The sequence below is a fragment of the Montipora capricornis genome, chromosome 4 (assembly GCF_036669925.1).
Source record: "Montipora capricornis isolate CH-2021 chromosome 4, ASM3666992v2, whole genome shotgun sequence".
Lineage (NCBI taxonomy): Eukaryota > Metazoa > Cnidaria > Anthozoa > Scleractinia > Acroporidae > Montipora > Montipora capricornis.
This window is the reverse complement of record NC_090886.1, coordinates 38,462,963-38,472,962: the sequence shown is the minus strand read 5'-3', so window position 1 is coordinate 38,472,962 and position 10,000 is coordinate 38,462,963. Positions and strand designations below refer to the sequence as shown.

The window sequence follows — 10,000 nt, the reverse complement described above, 5'->3', positions numbered from 1 at the left end:
TTTTGAGCTTTGACTTTTGTCCAAATGCCGTTTACTTTAAGTGTAAGTTCTATATTTCACGGTCCGCCAACTGACCGATTGGAACTCAAGAGGGTTGGATGCAGGAAAAAGGGACGCCAAGGGCTCACTAGGTTAAAATTTCAGCTCCCAATTATATAAGCAAAACGCGAGTCTGAAAGCCCGAAACGTCCGTGTTGCATATTAGTTCAGTTGCGTTCAAATGCACTCCATTCTGAAACTAGTGAGCCTTTGACGTCATCTTCTCCTCGATCCAGCTCACTCAAGAACTTAAAGTTATAGCGGACCATTAAATAGGAAATCAGGGCTTAAACATTTGGTCGCTTAGTGTTTAGTTAACATAGTTTTGAAATCCAAAGAAAAATAAGAATTGGTATTTTGGTCACAGGGGCACTGTTTGAAATAAATACAGCTATTTAGAAGACAAAGGACTTATGTGGGACCTCGTGAAAATGAATTGAAATGAGGGCATTCACAATAGCATACGCCAAAAAAAAGCTAAAACCAGAAGAAATGAGGAACAAAAGCTACAAAAGCAATTAAATGATCTATTGTCTCAATCCAAACACTGTAAAAACAACCCATTGCTCCGAAAAAAAAACATACAGATTACACAATCGAGATTAAAACAAATAATGGAACAAAAAGTGAAGGGCGCAATGGTACGCGGGAAAACAAGGTGGGTCGAGCATGGTGAAAAAGACACTAGGTATTTCCTCATTTTTGAAAAAAAGAAAATACGAAAAGAAGAATATTGTTAAGTTGAAATTAAATGATGGAACCGAAAAACAGAAGATCAGGGAGCCATTCTAAGAGAAGGAGAGAAATGCCACAGGACTTTGTACGAGGCAGATAACATCAACACAGGAAGTCCAGAGAGTAATCAGTGTTCGACACGTGGTGTGCCTTTTTACTAATTTGCCCTTTAGGCAACCAGTTTCGTTTTTTGTGGTTGCCCATGGTTTTTTTCACGGTTGCCCACCTTCTACAGACCTCTTGCCCATTAAGGAGGCTTGTAAAAATGTCAATTTTGTGTAACATGTGTTTGTAAAATGGGTTTGACAGACCAACGCGACTCCTGCTGTGTCCCATCGCCAACTATTTCGGCCATGCGCCCGCGTAACGTAAGCGGTTTCTTAGAAATCTAATTCTCGAAATGGCGAAAATTTTTACAAAGAAATGTATGGAGAGGTTTTAAATATTTCGAAAAAGTGCACTAAAAATTGCAGATGGAACATTTGCCGGAACGGGATGCCATTATAACGACTGTTGTCTGTGTTCTGCTGTAAAAAATATAACTTCAGGCCAAAAAAAACCCTTCATTTTTCCTATGCTTTGTTTTGACGTGAGCGACCCCTTTAAGCCTTACAAAAGCTGGCAAATATACGAAACTCCCTGGAATTAAAGACAGATACCAGTGTTCCTGTGCTTGGTTCTTCACTTGCCGGAGTGGAGACCCATAGTTGACTCCGTTCTTGACCCTAACCCAAAATATGAAGTTAGCAGCGAAATGTTTGATCCGTCCTTTTTCCATTCCAAAGAACGCAAAAAACCGATAAACCAAAGTCCACGTTAAAACTGTAAAATCCCCTGTTTTCGAATAACGATATCTTGGCTGTCTTTTGTCCACATATCTCGCAAAAACCATTGTTTGAAAGCTAATTTTGTAAACTTCATTCTTCGAAGCAACTTATTTTTCTCAGCGGTATCAAAGTAGCGAAGCGCATTTGGCCGTGCGAAACTGGGTTCCATTGTAACAAAAATTCTTTCCCAAGATGTTCCTCCTTCCAATCTGTTTTGAGCCTTGTACCAACATATCTTTTAACAGAAAAATAAATAGCAACAAAGAGATGTAACGTTGTTATTTTTTTTATCTTGTTTGCGCCGCGGTGACTACGTCATATTGCTAGTCACTTTCTTCGTTGCCAATCGAATCGTTTCGAAAAATATTAGCCGAACTAAAATTCTGATTGTCCGATCGCGCAAGTCTTAGAGTTGTTTTACTTACCCACGGATATCTGTATTTATTATATGGAGGAGAGTGTTTTACTGGGAACTAAACCACTCGTAGATTCCATACGCCACTTCATCCGGGACCCGAGTGGCGTATTTTCCGTATGTCACCTTTGTGAGTGTCGTATCATTCAATAACGTCACGATTCCCTTACTGTTTGAGCTCTTTTATCATGCAAATGTTTTCTTTTGTTTGGATGGAAAAACTTGGTTACTGATCACGTGTGTGAAAACACTCTATAGCGGGGTCTGTTTGTGGAAAAATTTGCCCCAATACTTAATAAATACAAAAGCTGTTGGGCACTTCAAACACATACAGTAATTAAGCAGGTATCTGGCATATCGGATTCCCACACATCAATCATGTAAAACAGTTGTAAAGCTTTTTTTCTTTTACTTTTTTTTGTAGCTTAATAAATGATTTTCCGTGTTTTAAATATAGATTACTTGCTTACCTATTTACTCTACTGTAATGATTCAAAAAAATAAAAAGGGGTTTACTTGTTCATTAAATACCGCCCAAAAAAAGGCGGTAGTAGTTTTTACAGCTCACAGAAAGTTTTACAGGTTACTTTTGTAAAAATGATAAAACATCACCCTAACCCTTTATTAATGTTAAGCCGTAGGCCTAAAAACTGTTATTTTGGGCTACCGTTACATTAGGAGCTGTTAAGACAACAACCTGTAAACCTGACCTTTGACCTGTAAAACATACCTGCCTCAAAAACGGAAGATTTTAAACTCTGACAGTTTCGATGACTGTCAGCCATCTTTATCAAAACTAACAAGGTGAATTTTATGAATTGTTAAATGTGACCTTATGTGAGAAAACTAAACTGAAACTTAAAATGTAGTGCAATGTTAATTATAATTAAATCAAACAACAACGTTTCGACTGTTCAATGGTCATGTTCAAGTTGAAGGATAAAATTTTAACACAAACTTAAATAAATATACACTATAATGAATTGGAAGAATGCTTATGAGATACTGACTAAACTATATACATAGAAACAATATGAGAAGATCGAGGCAAGAATGATGAAAGAAACACTAAGGTGAAAGAGACAATAATTTATTAAAAGTGAAATGATTAAGTACATAACTTTGCGCTGTTTGTTCAGTTTGGGTTAAAGATTACGAATTGAGTAAAATGCATTTTAAATGGGCCGGACATCAGAATTGTCTTGCTGTGCAAAGACCAGAAATCAGCAAATGCAGTAAGACACCTGGTCCAACTCACTGATCTCAGCCGAAAGATTGATGCCGATGTCCAGCCCATTTACACAAGTAACATGATCAAAGGACAATTAAAACTGAAAGAACACAAACCTCCAATTGTAAAACAACAAAACGTTGTTTACTATTACAGGTGTGGTCCGTGTGATGCAGACTGTTGCCTTTCCAAGTCAACACCTACATCCATGTGTGGCGGAACATAAGCGATCAACAATCTTCAAACACATAAAGGAAGAGCATGGAAAGGATCCGGAGACCATGGAAAGAAATTTCAAGATTTTGAAAAAAATGTCAAAGTAAACTAAACAGTTTGATTTTTTAAATGCTTTTTATTCATGAACTTAGTTAAACCAAAACTTAATTAGTTAATTAGTTATTTACTTCATTATTTCACTTTTAATAGTCTCTTTTGCCTTAGCCTTTCATTTATCATTCTTGCCGCTATTTTCTCATATTCTTTCTATGTAAATATTTTAGAGTTTTAGTCAGTATCTTCAACTCTTACATTAGGAAAGGGGTACAACTGATTATATATAGGCGCATGTTAAAATTTTACTCTTCAACTTGCTTTTTCACCTAAACTTTTATACTAAAATCAGTTTCAAACAATTTCTTGATTTAAATCAAACAAGGTGCTGAAGTTTTCATTTTTCAAGGTCTACAGTGTATTGTTAAATGAACTAGGACATGTATATTATCCATTCCAATTTGCTAGCTTGATAAGTTTCTTCAACATTCAAAAGAGTATATTCGCAAAGTAATAAGCAGCAGTAACGGTATCAGTATATATAAATAACAATTTAAAATACTTTAAGAATTGAAAGAAGCTATTTCTCTTGTGAAAGGGTTCAAATTCCAAGCAAATACTTCAAACTTACAGGTAGAAGGTGTTTCAATCAATATTTATATTGATCATTTCCATTTCACACCAACAATGTGACCTTAGAAAAATATTTTGCCATTACAGAAGTTCTACTGTCCTTGAATTTTGCTCTTATAGGCAGATAAGTTGGAACAAGCTTTGACAAGACGTGGCAAAATGCTTCAGCGCAAGCTGATGTTGAAAAGTTGATCTACCAAGTTTTAGTATGTGGTCTGTTCATTCAAACATCAAGGCTCCTTTTTAGTTCATTGATGACGTAGCCATGCCATGAGGTATAGGAAGCACTTGGATGGCACTCACTCACTCACTTCATTCCAACATTATTAATTTACATGTATTAATCTACATACAGTATTACCTCCAACTAAACACTTTTCCTGTATGTCCCATGCTACGTTTCACTTTTGTCCTAGAGTTGTTTTGCAAAGGTTTAAGGTGGGGGGAGGGGAGTCTGTTGTTTTGATCGGCAGGTCCTGGAGTGGATGCTACCCTTCTAGCTGAGTCAACTTTTTTTCTCATGTAAATGGTTTGCCACATTTTGCGAGTAAGTGTAGGAATTGTTGGCTTGCCCAGGGTAGTTTGGGTAGGTGGGTGACCTTTCTACCCGGAACAACTTTTCTCCACATAAACGAGGCCTTCATTTAGACAGCTGAGAAGTTGTCGATTACAGCCATCAATCTGGGCCCGGTTGTTTGAAAGCCGTTTAACTTAATCCAGGATTAGCGTGAACTTTTGTTCCATGTTTTTAACTTTTTGGTGAAACTTTCTTTTGCTTATTTTTGTTTTTGAGTATTGACTTCTTCTAAAGTAAAGTTTTGCAAAATATCAACATTGAACAGCATTTAGGAGTAGAGAAATAAAGTCCTCGGTTAATTTTTAATCTGGGATTAGCATTAACCGGCTTTTGAACAACCGGGCCCTGTTCAATAATTATTCATTTCTATGAGTGCTTAGTACATGACAGGCATTATTTACTCTAGAGGCTTTATTTACCGTGCAGAAAAATTCTGTAAAATACACGCTAGTATTACTACATGTGAGCCGACATATGAAACATGGTATACATACAATAAAAATTTATTAAGTTAACAGAAATATAAGAATAGATGAGAAACTAATGTATGTGCAACAAAAAACACGGGATAAATCGAAGGAGCCGATGAAATGTAAAATACATATGTTCATAAAGTACAGAGTACCTGTAGAGTATAATTTTATCTACATGTATAAGTGAAGTGGTGGTTTTTGCTATCATCATTTTTTAGATATGAATGTAGTTGAGATAGGTAAGTTTTTTTCAGTCTTTTGTGGCAGAATATTGAAACGTCTTTAGTCCTATGGTACACCGTAGTTTTAATTAGCAATAGGAATATTGAGAAGGGAATGGTCTCTTCGGTCTGTTTCGAAGGCTAGCTCATGACTGTGATTTTAACAATCTGAAAATCAATCGTAACCGTTGAAACCTTCTTCTATTTTGAAGAAAAAGAAGGCGACATTTTTCCCTTTATCCAGTGTGAACATGTCACGTTTTTGTGCGTGGTGCTTGGTTTTGTAGCCTTTCTAGTTTGTCCTCTATGGCTTTCGAGCAAATCATCCATATTTTGGACAGGCCCACAAACTTTCAAGAGACTGATATCTCACTCAAAATGCAACAAACAAAGATTCTTACCTTCTGTAAGTGAGTTTTAGCTCACAACAGCTCGAATCTTCTGAAACTCTAGGACAATTCCGTTGCATGAGTTCTTTGGGTAAGTACTTCATGTATCCCTTATTTTAATGTATTTAAATCTAACCCGCTCACCAAAAAGCCCGAGGACTCTGGGTACGAGATTGCTTTAGTCACGCAAGCGAGCCGAAGGAAGAATGGGGATAAAAGTGTAATTTCTGACGGTCGAGTGAAATGGGAACGAGTTAGTCAGGAATTGAATATTCTGACGCACGACGTAGAGTACCGTAGGTGGCTACGGGATAGGTTAGGACTATTTAGGAGTTTGGCGGGAGTTTTTCGTCATTCTGCGTTTGTCAGTCGCTAATGCTTTAACTTTATTCTTAACTTTTGAACTGCGCTGTCTGCTTATCTTTCCTTGTGTATAGCAGTATACCCTTTCCTCGGGGTTTGGTGCCGTTGCATTAGACGAGGAATACGTTTCCACATATTTTTGGCTCCTTCTAAAGGGCGGCTTTTAGTGGTGTTTCGTATCTGGCACGGCACTGTTGCTTAGTTTATTCCTACAGTAATGCAGTATATTTTGTCCATTTTCACGGGCAGTGTTATCTGATGTCCAGTTTGTAACCAAGTCAGGTAAACGAAGGTCATTTTGTTCAGCAGACTGACTGACGTGCCCGCAATAAACTATTTTCACATTGAAGTTTCGCGTTGGTGTAGTCAGAATTTCTGCGTGTATTGTAAATACTCTTTTTCTTTGGCCATCTCAGTTTTATCAGGAATAATTAACAATTATTGTACGAGGGCGCACTGGATATATATGAAGCTGGTTATAAACATTTTATCCAGAAAGTCCGAGTAGAATAATTGTTTTATTAAAAACTCCATGGTGTTCCCGGGGTAGTATTATTGACTAAAGCATTGATTTCTGCCCCGGTCTGTTCCGGTCTGAAACGGCTTATGTCGGCCATTTTTTCTCAGAGCTGCAAAAATGCTGACGCGTTCTTCGACCATGGTAGTAGAAATGATAGCGTGTGTCCGGCGAGCCAATGAAAATGTTGGAAATCCGATATCAAAATTAATTACATAGGTGATTACTTCTTTGCACTGATAGATGTTGGTTGGGGGGACAAACAAGGCATTAATTACAGTGAATGTATGGGAATTTTCTCGACTTTGAACCATAATATTATAAATCCTTTAAGGTCTGACGATTGTGGATAGGGAGAATACCTCTCAAAAAGCACTTATATTGAGATTATTTTCGTGAAGTATGACGATCCGAATCGGTGGTTGTAATACTGTCATCTTCCTTACCGTAGATAACTCCTGTTTGTTTTTTTAAAGGCGAAAGAAGTAGAACCCTAGGCTGAAAACCTTTTTATCTGAGATTCGTGATTCTTTCTACAATGCGACTGTAAGAGAATGCCTGTGTGGCGCTAAAAACTAGGGTTTGCTAGCTTTTTAGGTTAAGGAGGGATCTTAGCTCTGAAAAAAAGGTCTTTGAGAGATTTGTCCTTCCTCTAAGCGACGATGGGGGCATTCGGAAAAATTCGTGTTGCGACATGTGTTGAATGGACTGGCCAAACGCACGCAACATATCGCAACAGGGTGGCCAAACGTACGCAACATGTTGTGCCCAACAATGTTGCAAGATGTTGCCTTGAAATGTTGCGAGCGTTTGGCCAGGCCTTTAGCCCACATACCAACCGCCCAAAGGGGTTTATTTACTAAATAAGTATTTTGACTGTTGTCTTGTTCCTAATAATTTTCTTAAAAACTATTGTGGAATACGTGTGTTATTTTGTGGGATACCAGTATCCTTTCTTGCTAGACAGCCAAACAAACAACGTGACTTCCCAGTATGGAAAGCCATAACTTTCTTATGTAATCTTAACTTTATTCGTTTGGTCTTGAGGTTGTGGAGTTTTGTCATAGTGTACTGTGGCAAAATTACTCTGCATGTGGTGTGGTTTTGTCATTAGGTGACGAGGTTTTGTTATTATATGACGAGGTTTGCTGCTTACGTGTTGAGTTTCCATCACGATGTGTTGAGGTCATCTTTTGACGTTCTGTGTTTATAATCACAAAAAAGGAGAAACTCGACGTCATGAAAGAACCTTACCACATAAAATGTAAACACAGCACGTCAAAGGAACACCTCAACACATTATCGTAACCATCAACCCTCGACACATAATGACCAAACCTCACCACATAATAACAAAACCACACCACAAGACAAAACTTCAAGACCAAAAGAATAAAGAATACTTACGAAAGTTATGGCTTTCCATACCTCAGCGTGCATAGCATGGGGTATTACCGGACGGTCACCCATCCAGGACACGACACTATCACATGAGATCGAAGTTATTTGTGCCAGAACAAGATTGAATGGCATCACAATCGATACCCGAGGGATTTCCCGCAGGACTGACAAGATCAGAATGCGTTTTCGAACGCAAAAAAACCCACGAGTCTATTCCTGTTTTTTACGATCGACAATATTTCGAACTCGTTTCGCGGTTTAATTTTAATTAAGAGGGAAAACAAGATGCATGGCCGTCGTTGTTATGACAGAACATACCCTTGTTCGAAAGGACAGTTCATTGAAAACACTCGAAAGCATATTACTAGTGACTTGAATATAGCTGGCGAAACCTGAATATTAGCATCCAAAGGAGTAAATCTACCGAACAGTATAGGGATTACCGGCAGGAATGAGTTGAGCCGACCTAAGGGAGAGTTTCGGTGAGTTATGTACCGATCGTATTCGAGATCGAACAATTCGGATTCCGTGTTTATATACATCAGGGCCCGGTTGTTCAAAAGCCGATTAACGCTAAACCCACATTAAAAATTAACCAAGGAGTTTCTTTCTCCACTCCCAGATGGTGTTCATTACTGATAATCGGCCAAACTTTACATTAGAAGAAGTCACTCTTGAAAGACACAAATAAGCAAACGAAACTTTCACCAAAAAGTTAAAAACATGAAACAAAAGTTTACGCTAACCGTGGATTAAGTTAATCGGCTTTCAAACAACCGGGCCCTGAAAGAGTTCTGAGTTAACCTCAAGTAAATAAAGCAAAATCTATTGTCGTATTCAACTACAAAAGAACGGTGTCTAAAAAATATAAAACTACCTGTTTTGCGAAGTGAACAAATGAAGTGCGAATAACTGAACACTCGTATGCCTATCGTGACTAAAAACAAGGGCGCCACCTTCTGGAAAATCCAAGTCACGTATTCCAGTTAAAAGTGTTCTGTTCGACAAAACCATACTTCAAGGAACGGTCTTTAATGGGGACTAATTATCCAACGAGTAAGTCAAGTATAAAACCATACACAATCTCGGACGGGTGGTAATACGCCCAACAAACCATCCCAACGCCGTACATTGCTTTGTATTTTAAAGCTTTTTACAAATATTATTCATCAATTATCTTTGAAAAATGTGTGGTTACCCCCAATTTTCTTCTTGGACACTTGTTATGATGTACATTTCTTGTATAATCATAAACCGGGGCAAAAATACCTTTGCATTAGTAGGCACCGTCCTTAAAACACCAAATAACGCAAAACCCTCTCTAGTTCAGGTTGACGGCTCCTCAAACGTCATATGATTTTGGTAATGTGCAAGAAGAAGCGCCTCGCTGCTCAACTCCTCCTGGCAAAGCCAACAGCTGTGTTTTACACTCTGGTTTGAACTACGTTCTTGCAAAGTGCAGGGGCGATGAATCTCTACCTCGTGTTCATTTGCACTTGCAGAACTTTCTCGTGCTTTTTCATGTTTCTTAACACTTCTTCTGTTGCGAAAAGACTTTCTTATTAGCCTACGTTTATTACGCTTTTCTCCAGTATGGAGTCTTTCATGGTTCCTTAAATGTCCTGCTTGGCTAAAGCACTTGCCACATTGTTTGCATTCATGAGGCTTCTCTCCAGTATGGACTTTTTCGTGTGTCCTTAAATTTTGACTTCGACTAAAACACTTGCCGCATTGTTGGCATTCATAAGGCTTCTCTCCAGTATGGACTCTTTCATCTGTCCTTAAATGACCTGCTAAGCTAAAGCATTTACCACATTGTTTGCATTCATAAGGCTTCTCACCAGTATGCACTCTTTCATGCGCCCGTAAATCTCCTGCTCGGCTAAAACACTTGCTACATTGTTTGCAG

At 38.1% G+C, this 10,000-nt stretch overlaps 1 pseudogene; it reads right to left on the bottom strand.

The window, feature by feature from the left end:
• Window positions 1–8,756: 8,756 nt before the first annotated feature.
• Window positions 8,757–10,000, bottom strand: part of LOC138046892 (zinc finger protein 420-like) — a 35,112-nt pseudogene continuing 33,868 nt past the window's right edge.